Source organism: Kogia breviceps, chromosome 3, assembly GCF_026419965.1.
Source record: "Kogia breviceps isolate mKogBre1 chromosome 3, mKogBre1 haplotype 1, whole genome shotgun sequence".
In the NCBI taxonomy this organism is placed as follows: domain Eukaryota; kingdom Metazoa; phylum Chordata; class Mammalia; order Artiodactyla; family Physeteridae; genus Kogia; species Kogia breviceps.
Genome location: NC_081312.1, coordinates 5,469,234 through 5,485,162, shown reverse-complemented (window position 1 = coordinate 5,485,162; position 15,929 = coordinate 5,469,234). Strand labels below are relative to the sequence as shown.

Sequence of the window (15,929 nt, the reverse complement as noted above, 5' to 3'; positions counted from 1 at the left end):
CAGTAAAACCAAATCATGGACCTCTAATACAGTAATTCTCTAGATGCCCGGTAAAAGTAGTTGTGGGTCTTTTAAAAAATAAAGATGTACCACCACTCCCCAATTTTTTTTCTTCTGAATCTCCATGGCTGTGTGTGTCCATTTAAAGCCACACAAATGTTTTTGAGAGCCAGTACACGAATACACAGTAGACAAAATAATTCCCGATCGCAGTGTCTGTGAACCTGGGAAATGGTGAGAGCACACTTGCGGTAAGCAGACTGTCTCCTCACTGGGAGGGGAAGGGGCTTTCTTATCTCCTCTGTGGCTGGGGCCCTGAACAGAGACCTCAGAGCAGCCATTATCTGCTGTTTGCTGAGTGAATGTGTGAGCCTTCAGTATGTGACCAATTGAGTCTGAGCCCCTCATTTTGAAGATGAGGAAACTGAGCCCCAGAAGGGAAATGACTTGCCCAAGGTCACTTTCATTCACTGATTTCCTGCACACACAAACATAATTGGTTAAGTATTTATGCATAAATGCATATGTGTTTGTGCAATCACATATGCATTGTACACGCGTTGTCATAAGTACCACAGAAGAGCGGGGCAAAACGTAGCATTGTGGGAGCATCCAAAGGCACTGGCAGCAGCTTCCCGGAGGAGGTGACCCCCCAGGGAATCTTGCAGAGTGAGTAGGAGTTTATCAGATTGTAGATGGGGAAGGTGAGGGTTGGGATAATCCAGGTGGAGGGAACAGCAAAGCCAAGGACTAGAGGTGAGCAATGGTGAGGGGTGTGTGTAGACACAACCATGCCTTATTGCCGGAACATACAGGAGAGGCAGAGAACAGCGGGGAATAGTCACAGGGGAAGTGTGGCCCCCTCCCTGGGGCTCTGATAGTTAACAGCAGCAACAACAGCAATAATAATAACTACCACCTCCTACCACTTAACCGGCACCCAGTGGGTGCCGGGACTTCTCAACCAGCCCTCACGTGATGATCAGAATGGTGGTGTCATTAGCTCTTCGGGATTTAACGTGGATTCCTGTTGGCTGGGTTGTTTGTCTCCACGAAGCTCAGACCACTGTGTGTGAACTTACGGGCAGTGTTCAGAGGCTGGTGGGTGCTCAAGGACTCTGGCGTGGCCAGTGGAGGTTTGTGTGGTGGCTGACTATTTCTGCAGTTCAGCAAGGCAGTGGCAGCTGACCAGGTCTAGGGCTGGGCTCTGGGATTTCTTCCCTGCGCCCCACCTCAGAGGGATCCTGAACAGGGGAAGTCGCCATGCACAGCTGAGGGGCTATGAAAAATCAGGGCTCATGGAAAAGCAACTGTAATTATTATTCATAAAGGATAGTGTTGGTTGAGAACTATTTTTTTTTTTTGCCACGTGACTTGCAGGATCTCAGTTCCCCGACCAGGGATTGAACCCCAGGGCCACAGCAGTGAAAGCCCAGCATCCTAACCACTAGGCCACCAGGGAACTCGCAGTTGAGCACTTTTTGTGTATCTACCCAGCACTGTGCTAAGGCTTTACAGGGATTGTCTCATTGAGCCCTTGCTGCAGTGCTGTGAGTTAGGAGCCTCTATCCCCATTTTACAAAGGGGCAAACTGAGGTTCATAGGTTAAGTCACTTGTCCAAAGTCACAGAGCAAGCAAGCGAATGAGCTGGGATTCAAACCCACGAACATCTCGGCACCTTACCCCATAGACTACAGCCTCCTGTACTGCAATTGCTCTGTGACAACCCTTTCACTGTGACTCTGGTTCGACAATGTGGAGGCCTGCACTGTGCCCGGACCATGTCCGTCACCCAGCTTCCTCCTACTTCAGCCTTCCACATTGTCACCAAGCCAGAGAGACTCCCCGAGCCTCTGGATGGACCACTGGGAAGAGCTTTCCAGCTCTTCCTGCTGACAGATCAATCACTGCGTGTTGTTAGCTCCAACTCACAGCTCCTCTCTCACCAACTTGCTGGGTGACCCGAGGCCAGTTCCTTAACCTCTCTGAGCCACAGTTTTCTCATACGAGCCTTCCTCCACAGGGGCCAGTGTCAAGCAGCTAGCAGGGCTCTTGCCCAGCTCTGGAGAGGTGCACGTGCCTCCCTTGCCTGTGCGTTCTCCCCACCCTCTGGACCAGGACAGTCTTCCCATAATGTACATTGAAATTGCACCCATTTTCTAGATGCAAACCCTGAGGTACCTCGAAACAAGGGCTATCCAGGAAGCCTAGTGCTTGCCCCTGGCAAACGGGGCTACAAAAGATGCCGGCTATGGCCCTGGGCTGCCACCAACTTCCTTTTGGGATGGGCGCAGCATGGAATGTGGGGCTGAGTGATGGAGTGTCTCAACTCCCACATTTTTAGGTGAGGAAACTGCACTGAGGCTGGGGCCACCAGTAGGCAAGTTTGTGGGGAGGTCGACCCCCTGGAGGGCAGCACTGGGCAGTCTGGGAGGAGGGTGGGCTCATTCACTCACACCATTACCCAATGGTCTGGCCCTGTTCTGGGGATCAGGAAGTCAGGGAGGCACAGGATGGGTGCCTGGAACTGCTGAGGTCACAGACAAAAGCCTCAAGGTTAACCTGAAGGCAGTGGGAACCACAGAAGAGTATAGAGCAAAGAGGAAACTGGCAGACTTGTGTTTGATAGCAGGTGACAGGAGGTGTGAGGGAAGAATGGATCAGAGGGGGGTCCGCTGAGGCCAGGAGACAGGCAGGAGGCCGCAAAGCCAGGCTGGCCAGAGGCCAGGGCAGAGGTGGGAGAAAGGTGCCTTTCGGGACCAATGGGGGTGGGGGTGGGGCAGGTATCAGCATCTACCTCCCTCCTCCCTGTCTCTCCCTTCCCAGCTGGAGCCGCTGGAATACCCTCCTCCCCTTTCAACCGCTGACATCCACTCAGACCATTGCCCCAAGGAGCAGGGCAGGGAGGGACGCTCAGTCACGGGGAAACTGAGTCAGGGGAGCTCCTTGCAGGACCAGCTCCCACCTCAGGGAACTTAAAGACACTATTCTTATTATGGATGATTTCCTATCACAACAGACTGCAGAGCAGCAGGTGCCTGGGACCACTTTCGCCGGCCCCTGGAGCCCCTCCCGGTCACCTGGCCAGCCCACCTGACCCCCGGGTAAGCACAATCCTGAATGCTGCATTGCTTATTCCTGTGCTTTCACAATACCGCATTTCTCCCTTCTAATACACTGCTTAATTTTGCATGCTTTTGAACTTTACTTGAATGGTATTATACTTCGTGTGTTCTTTGGCAACAAGCTTTTAAGTCATGTATTATTATGTTGCTATATGTAACTGTGGTTCATTTATTCGTGCGGCTGGCTGTATAAAGAGGTTTCTCAGCCTCCGCATGACAATTTGGACTGGACGGGCCGTCCGTCAGCACTGCGGAATGTTTACCAGCATGTCTGGCCTTCACCAGTTAGATGGAAGTGGCACCCCTGCCCCTGTTGTTGTGAAAACCAAAAATGTCTCCCATCTTAAAACATGACACAAATGAACTTATTTACAAAACAGAAACAGACTCACAGACGTAGAAAACAAATAAATGTATGGTTACCAGAGAGGAAAGGTGGGAGTCGGGGGAGGGATAAATTTGGAGTTTGGGATTAACAGATACACATACTATATATAAAATAGATAATCAACAAGGACCTACCATATAGCACGGGGAACTCTACTCAATATTCTGTAATGACCTAAATGGGAAAAGAATCTGAAAAAGAATAGATATATGTATATGTATGACTGAATCTCTTTGCTGTACACCTGAAACTAACACAACATTGTAAATCAGCTATACCCCAATATAAAATAAAAATTAATAAACAAAACCAAAAATGTCTCCAGACCTTGCCAAATGGCCCCTGGGGGCAAAATCTCCCCAGCTGAGAGCTCTGCCATCTAATTTCCATTGCATGAATACATTACCTTTACTCTTCTCCTGTTGAAGGACATTTATTTCTAGTTTTTTTGCTGTAACCAGCAATGCTGCCATGGACATCCCGGTACATGGGCCTGCACCCTCGTGGCTCTCAGAACACAGGAGAAACCCAGGTCGAATTTTATATTCGAGGCACCCAGTATATTAAGGGAGGGAAAAAAAAGAAGAAACAGTATAGCAGGCTTGCCTACCATGACTTCTTTGAAATGTCGGTTTTTATCAAATTGACACTTTCACGCACGCACAAATACAATGCTACAGGACTTAAGCTACTTGTCAGATACGCAGGGTCTACTCCAGGTGATACGTTCCAGACCCCAGACACATGGTCTTTGAGGCCAGCCGTGTGTCTCTGCGACTGCCCGCATCGCTGTGCTGGGAAGTGTGAAATGAAGCCCAGGCGGGGCGGGCCCACCCGTGACGGGTGGTTTTCATCTGCCTCCCCGCAGCTGCACTGTCCTTGAGGACAAAGCCCCCTCTTCTCCGGGGCCCTCAGGGACCTGGTCCCCGTGGTGTTCCATGAGTGTCTGCAGCTGCGCCATCTGCATGATACGCCCCCGGGCCACGCCCATCCAACCCCTACAGCCTCCGGATGCCTTTTGCACCCCAGGCCTTGGAGGCTGCCCTTGGCCCCGTATCCACGGCCAGCAACGCTGCCCCTCCCGGCCCTGCCCTCTGCAGACACCGGAGACCAGCCTCCTCCAGTGCCTGAATATTTCATGCCCTGATGGTGGAACGAAGTCAGTGAAGACGTTAATTGTTAATGCGGCTGCTGCGACCCGCAGGGCCAGCCTTCCCCGCCCTCCCTGTCTGCCCCTCCTGTTGGATATAGCAACAGCAGTAACAGTAATTCCTCCTGTGACCTGCTCTGGGCGAGGCTGGGCTGAAGTCAAGTTGTCCCCACAGCCCCCAGTTGAGCCCACAGCTGGGCAGAGAGGCTGTGACATGAGCAACTTTAAAACTGGACCATCAGGTTCACCGTTTTGTTCCGCACTGCTCCCTGGTGCCCTCCCAGCAGAGGGCCTGGGGACTCAGTGAGTGCTTGTGGAATAAGTGACGCTACAGGCGGAAGCCGAGTTAAGTAGAAAAGCCCTGGAGTTAGAATCTGTGTCTCAGACTTGACATTTCCCAGCAGGGTAGCCGTTGGGAGTCCTGCCCCTCTCTGAGCCTCTGGATCTTACCTGGAAATGGAATCCTTCCAAGGCTCCTCCTGGGGTGGAAAGATACACAAACGCACAAGAAAAGGTAGGCCCGAACCACAAGCCATACAGTGAGGCAGGCGGGGTGCTGGTCTGCTAGGGGAAGGCTTAGGAATGCCCCAGAGCCCAGCCTGAGACTCTGGGACCCTAAGAGAAGAGTTGAGCCTTCTTTCCAGAACAGGCTCAGCACCCCCAGGGCCCAATACCAGGACGCAGCTTTGCAACGAAGAATCACATCTTAGCATCCCAAGCTCTCAGAGCCCCTGTGAACAAGTCAGTGTCCTAAGGAGGCAGCTAGTCAGGCTAACTCTGAACAAGGCCAGTGGGTCAGCGCAGTGGTTCTCAGCTCCAGGCACTGGTTAGAATCGCCTAAAAGCTGTTAAAATGCAGACGTTCAGACCCCACCCCAGATCCATACCATCAGAATATCTGGAGGATGGGAGTCCATCAGGCAGGGCTGAGAAGCACTGGGTTAGATGAAGCCCTTGTTCACTGGCAGCAGGCTGCCCTAGGAGCCATTCTCTACAGTATCTCCAGAAACTAGAAGACTATGGAACAATGCATTCGAGATTCTGAAGGGAAATTATTTCAGTATCCGGTCAATTCAGTATGAGGGTAGAGTATGACATGTTCAGATTAAAAAAAAAAAAATTATCTCTCAGACATTCTTTCTCTAAACTTAGGAATTAAACAAAGAAATGAGACGACCCAAATTCAGGAAATGGGGAATCCCAAAGTGATGGTATAGGGAAGTGGGGCGGGGAGGGCTTCAGGGCCAGAAGCAGTCAGTGCAGCTTGGGACAGGGAGGGAGGGCACCAGGAGGAGCTGGCCAAGCAAGAGAACACAACTCATGGAGTCCCTGGGGCCTTGGCTGTCTTGAGGGGAATATTAGAGCTCTGTCAGAGAGTCCGGTGGTGAAATAGTGACAAGCACAAAGAAAACCAAGCAAGTCGAAACAAGGAGGCAGCTAATAATCACCAGGAAAACCCAGAAGTCCTACGAGGAAGGAAATACAGTCATAGGACATATTGTGGCTCTGTTGGCCATGGTGTTTAAATAGTGTAATATGTAAACAACGTTGATTTAACCAAAAAACTGCGATACAGTTATACTAGGAGGGTTGGGGAAGGGGTGGCATCTGTGAGGGTGGGTGCATAAGTAGACTAAACCTTCCTGGTCCCTAAGAGAAAGGCAGTGGTACTACCTAAACTGGAGAGTCAAGAGCAGTGTTAAGTGTGTTGTTTTCAAATGTGGAGAGAAGTCACAGAAGAATCGAAAGTAGTTGCTTCTGGGAAGCAGGAATCGGGGGCGGAGCCATGAGGCAGGGGATTGTTTTTTGGTTTTTTTTCTTTTAAGTTTTATAACCATATTTGATTTTTGAAACTCTGTGCACGTGTTTTGGTTTTTTTGTTTTTATTTTTGGCTGTGTTGGGTCTTCGTTGCTGCTCGTGGGCTTTCTCCAGTTGCAGCAAACGGGGGCTACTCTTCGTTGCGGTGCGTGGGCTTCTGATCCCAGTGGCTTCTCTCGTTGTGGAACATGGGCTCTAGGTGTGCGGGCTTCAGTAGTCGTGGCTCACAGGCTCAGCAGTTGTGGCTCACGGGCTCGGCTGCTTCACGTCATGTGGGATTTTCCCAGACCAGGGCTCGAACCCATGTCCCCTGCATTGGCAGGTGGATTCTTGCAGGTGGATTCTTTATTTATGTATATTTTTATTTTTTTGGCTGTGTTGGGTCTTCGTTTCTGCGCGAGGGCTTTCTCTAGCTGTGGCGAGCGGGGGCCACTCCTCATCGCGGTGCGCGGGCCTCTCACTATCGCGGCCTCTCTTGTTGCGGAGCACAGGCTCCAGACATGCAGGCTCAGTACTTGTGGCTCATGGGCCCAGTTGCTCCGCGGCATGTGGGATCTTCCCAGACCAGGGCTCGAACCCGTGTACTCTGCATTGGCAGGCAGATTCTCAACCACTGCGCCAGCAGGGAAGCCCCTGTGCACGTGTTTTTAAATTAATACATTTTTTAGAAGCTTGGCATTGGACTTCTATTAGAAACCCTGGAAGCTAGAAGATCACAGAGCAATCAGTTGCCTTAAAAGTCTGAGGGAAAAGGATTTCCTGCCTGGATTCTATGCCCACAGAGAGCATCAGCCAAGTGTGAGACTGGAATATAAACATTTTCAGAAATGCAAGGTCGCCAAAAATTGGAAAAAAATGAACTGCTGTTCACCTCTCAGGAAGCTTTTGAAGCACATGCTCCTCTAGATGCTGAGAGTAGACTGGGGCACAGGAGGGCTCCCCAGGAGGGCAGGTCCTTTCCTGGGGGGAGCAGGGGGAGGGACAGGCTCAGGCCCCAGAGCAGGGGGTGGACGGCTCAGCCTGGAAGAGCCCAGGCCCCAAGGGACTAGATAAGATATCCAAATGCCTGGGCATTTGACCAACCTACCACTAGGTTAGAGTGGAGCAGATAGAAAAAGTAAGAAGAGACACATAAAGACCTTACAAGTTTTTCTGTTGTTTGTTTGTTTGTTTGTTTTGGCTGCACCCCACGGCTTGCGGGATCTTATTTCCCCAACCAGGGATCGAACCCCTGCCCCCCTGCAGTGGAAGCGAGGAGTCCTAAACACTGGAGCGCCAGGGAGTTCCCAAGTTTGTTTTTTTAAAGCGCATTAACGCCAGGACATAAACAAACAAAGCTCCACCGTAAAAGGAACCACTAGGTACTTTCTTTTTTAAAAAAAATAAATTTATTTATTTTTGGCTGTGTTGGGGCTTCATTGCTGCGTGCGGGCTTTCTCTAGTCGCGGCGAGCGGGGGCTACTCTTCGTTGCAGTGCGCGGGCTTCTCATTGCAGTGGCTTCTCTTGTTGCGGAGCACGGGCTCCAGGCACACGGACTTCAGTAGTTGTGGCACGTGGGCTTCAGTAGCTGTGGCTCGCGGGCTCTAGAGCGCAGGCTCAGTAGTTGTGGCTCGCAGGCTTAGTTGCTCCGTGGCGTGTGGGATCTTCCCAGACCAGGGCTCGAACCCATGTCCCCTGCATTGGCAGGAGGATTCTTAACCACTGCGCCACCAGGGAAGCCCTACTAGGTACTTTCATAAGAAACATTTACAGAATAATAATAAAACCCTGGACCACTGGTCAACTAAGAATTGGGTAGAGCCTTTGAGGGGATGCTGAGGGGGTGGGAGCTGAAGCCTCACCTGTCATGACCGGAAGGAATTCTAGAAAAGTCTAGACTTGAAAAATCAAGAAATAGCCACGGGAGCATCTTACTGAGAAATGTGGAGACCAAAACCAGAAGGAACAACTAAATGTGCAAACAGATTGTTCTGGGGAGTGGGGAAGGGGAGGAAGGGCCAGGGAAATACTTCATTTCCTTCTGAACCTTTTCATGTTATTTGATTTTTTTTAACTTAAGTTCATACATTGTTTTGTTTGCAATAGAAAATAATTAATCTAATAATAATAAAACCTACATCCGGGCCGGGGTGTGTTAAACAAGAGAGGAGGACCAGAGAGGACCTACTGTCTAGAGCACAGGGAACTCCGCTCAATATTACGCAACAACCTAAATGGGAAAAGAATTTGAAAAAGAACAGATACATGTATATGTATAACTGAATCACTTTGCTGTACACCTGAAACTAACACAACGCTGTTAACCAGCTATACTCCAATATAAAATGAAAAGTTAAAGAAAGAAAAAAGACGAGAGGAGGACCGGCGATGCTCCCTGACAGAAGCCCCCAGACCTGACCCTCGTCAGCTACAGCCTAGGCCCCGCGGCCTCGCCCGTTGGCAGCCCTCCCAGCCTAATCCGCCCTGACATTCTTCACGGCCATTTCCAGTTTACAAAGCATTCTCTGGGCAGCTTCCTCCTCCCATCCTCCCAGCAAGCCTGCGAGGTGAGCAGGAATTATTACGCCCATTTGTGCCCACAGAAGCTGAGGTTCGGTGTGTATCTGGGGGTCCGTAACAGGTCCCTGCCATGGCAGGTGCACCTGCTACAAAGGCCGGTGAAAGACCCATTGAAGAGCCAGGGAGAGGCAGCCTCGCTGGATTTTCAGGGCCGGAGTCACCCCTCCTGGCCTGGAGGCGCTCAGCAGGGAGGCTGCAAACTCTTCGCTCGCTCGACTCTACAGTTTATCTTTCCTAATATGTAGTCACACACGCCACCCCCAGTGTCCGCTGGAAGGAGCATTTCGCCCAGCAGGTGGGGGGTGTCCTGTCGAGGGGGCACCACCAGCTGCCAAAGAGGAAAGGCTGGCATCAGCTGGGGCTTCACTTAGCTGCGGCATCCTGGAGGCTGTGAGAGAGCCGGACAGGGCAGTGGACGGGCACCCCCACGTGGCAGGTGCAGCCGACGGGGGCAGGGGTGGCTCCAGGGGTCTCCGTGCTCCTGAGATGGGCTCCGAGTCATGCTTACTGCTGACGAGTTTGCTGTTGTCCAATCTATCTAGGTTTGTAGCCCCAAACTCTTAAGATTCAAAAGGGCCCCTCGGGGGACTTCCCCGGTGGTCCCGTGGTTAAGACCTCCACGTTTCCATTGCAGGGGGCATGGGTTCAATCCCTGGTTGGGGAACTAATATCCCGCATGGCGCATGGCGCGTGGCACGGCAAAAAAGAAAAAACAAAACAAAACAAAAACGCCCCTTGAGCATACGCAATGGCTCAGGACACAACCGACCTGGTCCAGTCCCTCCAGTGAACACACGGAGATACCGAGAGTTATTCGGAAGAGAGAGACTCATCCACCCAAGGAGTGGGAGGGACATCCTCATCCTCCCTGGACTCTGCACCTAGATCTTCCTGGTTGCCTGGAGAGGCGCACCCAGCCCGGCTTTATAATTGCTTCTATAGCCTCATGCCTTTTAAACCCACTCGGGGGACTTCCCTGGCGGCCCAGTGGTTAAGACTCCATCTTCCACGCAGGGGGCACGGGTTCGATCCCTGGTTGGGGAACTAATATCCTGCATGCTGCACGGTGTGGCCAAAAGTCTTCAAAAATAAAAAAATATAAAAAATAAACCCACTAGGACCCGAAGCTCCGGACCTGCATGTACAACCACCTCCGTAATGTCCCCTTAGCCTTGTTCCCTCAGCTGAAAAGCTAACAGCCCCAGGCCTTTGCCTGGCCTTCCCTTCTCTCTGGAAGGTTCTTGGGAACCCAGCCCAGCTGCCTCCCTCAGGAGCCTCCCTCCACGGGGCCCCTCCCAATGCTTGGACCAGGGTGGGTACAGAGCAGGGGCTCAGAAACCCCCAGGAGCACCCCTGGCTCTTGGGGGCCCAGGTAGGAAAGGAATGGGAAGGGTGGCGGCAGTCCGCCTTCTGGAGCCTGACACACCCTGGTGTGCAGGGCTGGCTGTGCTCTCACTAGAGCCTCCTCCTCCCCTCCGCTGACTGCAACTGAGCCCGGCCGGGCAGTGGGGAGCAGGGAGAAAACCCCCACAGAAACATCACACCAGCCTTCCCACACCCCTTGGCACTGGATGTCCTCAAACCAGCCTGTGTGGCCTGGGTGCAACGCACAGCTGTAAATTCCCCTGGTGGTGATAGGACAGGGTTGGGGAGAAGAAGAGGGACACATAGCCTGTATAAGTGGCGACAGCAGATCACAGAGCCCTGTATCCCAATGGGGCCATCGTGTCCATAATCTCACTAACCCTCCCAGCATCCCACGGGTAGGCCCGGTGCTAGGCCCATTTCACAGATGCAAAAACTAAGACTTACCAAGGTTTAAATAAATGCATTGCTGAAGTTGCAATTTTAGCTGTGAGCAGGGTTTCCCACACCTGCCTGGTGATAAGAATCACGTGGGACACTTGTCACCCAGAACCCTTCCCTGGAGATTCTGATCCACCACCTCCGGGTAAAGCCTGGAGTTGGTCTGCTTGATGGGGCCAGGCTGGGGATGGGGCCATCAGGAATCGCAGGGTGACTGATCCAGGACCTCCAAGCACCACCCCACAGTTCACCCAGTTTCACAACTGGGTGTGATATTTAAGCAGCAGAGGTGCTTGGCTGTTCCCCCACTGCTGGACACGAGGTTTATTTCCGGGGCTGAACTATTATAAATAACTCCCACGGGGACGCGTTTGTGCACAGCCTGGTTTTCCTGTCGGATTGTTTCCTTGGGATGAGTTCCCAGAAGTGGGATTCCTGAGCGGAAGGATGGATGTTTCCCCACCCTAGCCCACATCCCTAATCTAGTCTAGCACCGGGATGAGGATCCGGCCTTTCTCTGGCTTCAAGGAGGGGCAGCCGGCAAGTCCCCCTTGGCGCTTCCGGAGGAAAATGACGGATCTGGCCCTTTCCTGTAAGAGCTAATTACCGGCTTGACGCGTTCACGGCTGTCAGAGCAACGAGGGCCCAGGTGACCCAATGCCATCTTTCTGGGGTCCTCCCGGATTGGTCCGCCAGCAGGTGATGGATTTTCTCCGTGGAGGTCACGGGAAGCGAGAAAACCATCCCTCACCTCCCTGGGGAGGCAGATCTGTCAGCAGCTTCAAGAGAGGCCAGAAAGAAGGCCTGGAAATCCAGTGGGCTGATCCTTCCTCATCTTTTCAGGCAGCGAAGGGCTTCTGGCCCCTGGCCCCTCTGACCTGCCTGAGGTGGGGGCCACGCCTCCAGGGCCCATCTGTGGGACACTCGGGCCCACCCCTATGGGAACGCCTCTAATAGGAGCAGGGGAAGTCAGCCCTATGAGGCCAACCTCTCAGTGTCCGTGGTCCTACAGAGCCTGGCACTAGTGTGCTCCCTTCTACCAGCCCCCCACTATGAATTCTTTGAAGGCAGGCTGGTGTCTGCTCTGTTTCAGACTCCAGGAAGTGAGCTCTCTGTCCCTGGAGGTGCACAAGCTAAGGCAGCACGGACCATCTCTCAGAGGCTTAGAGGTTGTACTGGCTGGGTAGAAGGCTCTTCCTGGGCTGAGTGCCCAGCCTATGCCACTGCTTGCCCAATACTTACTCTGCTCTGGACGTCATACCCACTTTACAGCTGCAGAAGCTGGGGCACAGGGGCTGACTTGGCTTGCCTGGTGATCTGAAGATGGCTGACTCACTCGCGACTCAACACTGTTTACTGAGCACCTGCTGTGCGCCAGGCTGCCTTGCTTCCTGAGTCTCCCTTTGACCAGTTTTCTCAGCCATTGTCTGTATTTCATCACAGGCACAGGTAGCCACCGTCCATCCACTCCCACAGGAAAGGAGTTACTCCTGTCGCCTTGCCCCAGAGCTTCCATTCACCCGGCCGTGGCCCTCTTTGGTCTCAGGGCAGCGGGGGTGGCTGTTCCTGGGTGGGACCGGGGGCTTATGTGGGTTAGGCAGCCCCAGCTGTTGTGAGGCGGTAGGGGAGCCTTACAGGCAACGCTGGGGATACCCTTCCTGGAGCCAGGCCGCTGGCTGCCTCCTCTGAAGGACTTCTCCCAGGGCCAGGACACCTGATGGTACAGGACATCCTTCCGGGGCCCACAGACCACAGAAAGTTTATAAAGAACCTTCTGTGGGCAGGCCCAGGAAACAGGTCTCCCCGTCTCAGCCACAGGAGATGCCCATTTTAAAGACAATCTGGGGGCTTCCCTGGTGGCGCAGTGGTTGAGAATCCGCCTGCCGATGCAGGGGTCACGGATTCGAGCCCTGGTCCGGGAAGAACCCACATGCCGCGGAGCAACTAAGCCCGTGAGCCATGGCCACTGAGCCTGCGCGTCCGGAGCCTGTGCTCCGCAACGGGAGAGGCCACAGCAGTGAGAGGCCCGCATACCGCAAAAAAATAAATAAATAAATAAATAAATAAATAAATAAATAAATAAAGACAATCTGGGGGGAAGAAAGCCTCACCAATACCACGTCGGTCTGTGCATTCAACCTTGTGTGCTTCAAGGCAGGTTATTCTGGCTCTCCTTGTTCAATCCCATTCTGTTGGTTTCAGTCCCTTATTTCACCTGCTGAGGTTCCTGGAAGTGCTGTGTTCTCATGGGGCGTTGTCACTTGCACATCTGATAAGCATGCCTCCCGCGGCTCCATGCAGATGCTGGATGGAGGTGAACAGAGCTGAAGGCAGAGACCTAAGGCCCATCTTTAGAGACCCTCTTATATCAGATTGCACTGATTTACAAGGTGAACTTTGTCCCTGGGTCACTCGGTCCAGGGAGTTATGACTTCCCTCCTAACTGCTCTGCTCTCCAGCCTGCATTTTCCATTCCACCAAAAGGACAGCATAAAGGGCTTGTCCTCCAGACACACCCTTCTCTGTCACACCTCCATGCCTTGGGCCACAGTGTTGCCTTTGTCCCCTTGCTGCCCTGTCCCTCTTCCTCACCTGGCTGACTCCCACGCCCAGGACACAGGTTTGTAAAGCCCGTCTCCACACCCCACTCCCAACCCATCAGGCTCCCACCAGGCCCCTGTCTTCTCTGGTCGTGGCCCCCATGCACAGTGCTGGCCCTGTCTGCCCAGCCCCCCCCACTTACACCCTGGGGTTCCCGGGGTTCCCAAAGCCCAGGCAGGACCCGGCGCCTGAAGAGGAAGCTCTGTACTGTTGAAAGAGTCCAGGTTCGGGGCCAGCTGGGCTTATAGGCAAATGGTTGAACCTCTCTGAGCCTCAGTTTCCTCGTTTGTCCGATGGGGATGCTCGCTGGGTCAACACTTAGTGAGGATCACAGATCATGTGCGCAAAATGCTCAGCGTGGGGCGGGCTCTCTGTGTTCATCGGCTGAATGAGCCAGGTGCCGTGGTCCCTGTCATCAAGTTCGCAGTCTGGCTGGGGCTAGAGAAGGGGACAGAGAGTCACGCCTTAAATGAGACTAATGTGCTATGGGAACTGCCAGGAGGAGCGGTGATTCCAACGAGAAGCTAGGAGGGCTTCATGGAAGAGGAGATGCACATGCTGGGCCTGAAAGGGGGCTCCCCATTTCTGTAGGCAGCAGAGTTGGGGAAGAACATTCTAGCCTTCCTGGGTGTGCTGTTTCCTACAGAGCTGCCAGCACTGGCTTTTATCATTTTAATGATGTATGGCTGTGTGTGTGTGTGTGTGTGTGTGTGTGTGTGTGTGTGTGTGAGATTTAATAGGAATGAATGGTGTTGGAGCAGCCTTATTCTGTATTTCTTTGAATGCCTGTTTCCCTTTGAGGCTGGCTCTGAGAACCACGATTCCCAAAGGTATGTATGAGCCCGGGGAAATCCTTCTCTATTATCTCAAGATGGTGAAATGAGCTCAGCTCAGGAGAATTTGGGTGATTTTTAGAAGTGGTGCTTTTGAGATGATGATAGCCCCGCTTGGCAGGGGAGGAGGGCAGGACCCTGGCAGGACCAGCCTCCCTGGGGCCGCTCATGAAGAGCCTTTCCTAGCCGCCTCCTGGCCTGACACAGCATGCCGCCGCCTCGAATTCCACCATCCCTCACGTTCCTTCTTAAGACAAGGGCTTCTACTAAAATGTAAATATTTTGTCTGGGAGAGGGAACACTTTGCTTTACTACCGGGGGAAAGGAAGCTGGAAGCTAACTTTTATTGAGCACCTACTAAGTGCTTTATTATCAAGGGAAAGGAAGATGGAAACTTACTGTTACCGAGCATCCACCGCGTGAGCTGGGCACCCCTGCACTGCCTTCAAGTCTACGAGGCAGCCTGGCAAGGCCGGGGAGTTACCCATGCCCGCACGCGCGAGGGGATGGGAGGGGATGGGATCTCGGAAGGACAAGGGCTTTAGCAGAGCCGGAATTGGAGGCCAGAGCTAACTCTCCACCTCGCTCTGTTCTCAACACTCAGCTGTCCCTCTTTCTTCTTGGCAGGGGGGCTCCCTGGAGCGTGAGATGAGACAATGCAAGGGTCCTGGGGGCTCCCCGACCCGGGTTCCAGGGCAGCCCTGCCCTCCACCAGCTATGTGGCCTAACCAGCCGCTTCACCTCTTGGATTTCACCTCACCTGTGGATAGGGTAGCAACAGTGCCTACCCTGAGGGGCTGTTGTGGCGGAGACGTGCAAAGCCGGTGACTCGGTGTCTGGGCAAAAGGGCTTAGTAAAGGACAAGTCTGGTCTCCTTATCAACTTACACAGGATGAGACATTTATAGCCCCAGCTCCCGACCTGGGGACACCCTGCCCCTTCTCTGACCCTGGTAGTGGCAGAAGTGAGACCTGGCTTCTCCTCCCCCGTGTCCCCATCCTGGGATCTGAGGAGAGAAGGCTGGTGGCAGCTGGAACAGCTGGCCTGTAAGCGTGAGTTTTTTCACGGCACCGGTGGCCTCCGTGAGCCACCCGACTCCCTTCTCGCCCCCGTGTTCATGCAACTGTGATCCGCGTCCCTTTTTCTTTCCCCCAGGAGCCTAGTTCACTACACAGAGGAGGCCAACTTCGGAATCCCTGCTTGAACTACTGGCCTCGGGCCCCTCTCTAAGATCCGAAGCAAGCCCTCGGCCTCCCGTGTGCCTCAGTCACCGTATCTCTAAAATGGGTAGCCCAGGGACTCCCCTGGCTGTCCAGTGGTTAAGACTCCACGCTTCCACTGCAGGGGGCACAGGTTCAATGCCTGGTCGGGGAAGTAAGATCCCGCCTACCTCGTGGCACAGCCGAAATAATAAAAATAAAAATAAAAAAATAAAATGGGCAGCCCATCCATTTCAAATCTGCTTAACAGAGAGGAGTCTGGAGAGAAAACTAGTCCCTGACCTAGTGAAAAGTGCCTTGAGGATGAAGTGCAGGAGCCACCAGCCGAGGGCGTCTGCCAGTGACGGGCAGGTGCTGCAGCCCACAGAACTTGGAATCGTAGGTTCCCTGGGCTGCTGGTGGGTTCAGGCTCTACCCCGTGGCAGCA

General features: G+C 53.1%; 1 long non-coding RNA gene across 1 annotated transcript; it reads left to right on the top strand.

The window, feature by feature from the left end:
- The first annotated feature begins 3,031 nt into the window (after positions 1-3,031).
- Positions 3,032-15,731, top strand: LOC136793762 (uncharacterized). Its single transcript, XR_010839409.1, has 2 exons — positions 3,032-3,105; positions 15,438-15,731. It is a non-coding gene; the product is annotated as an uncharacterized lncRNA (long non-coding RNA).
- The last annotated feature ends 198 nt before the right edge of the window (positions 15,732-15,929 follow it).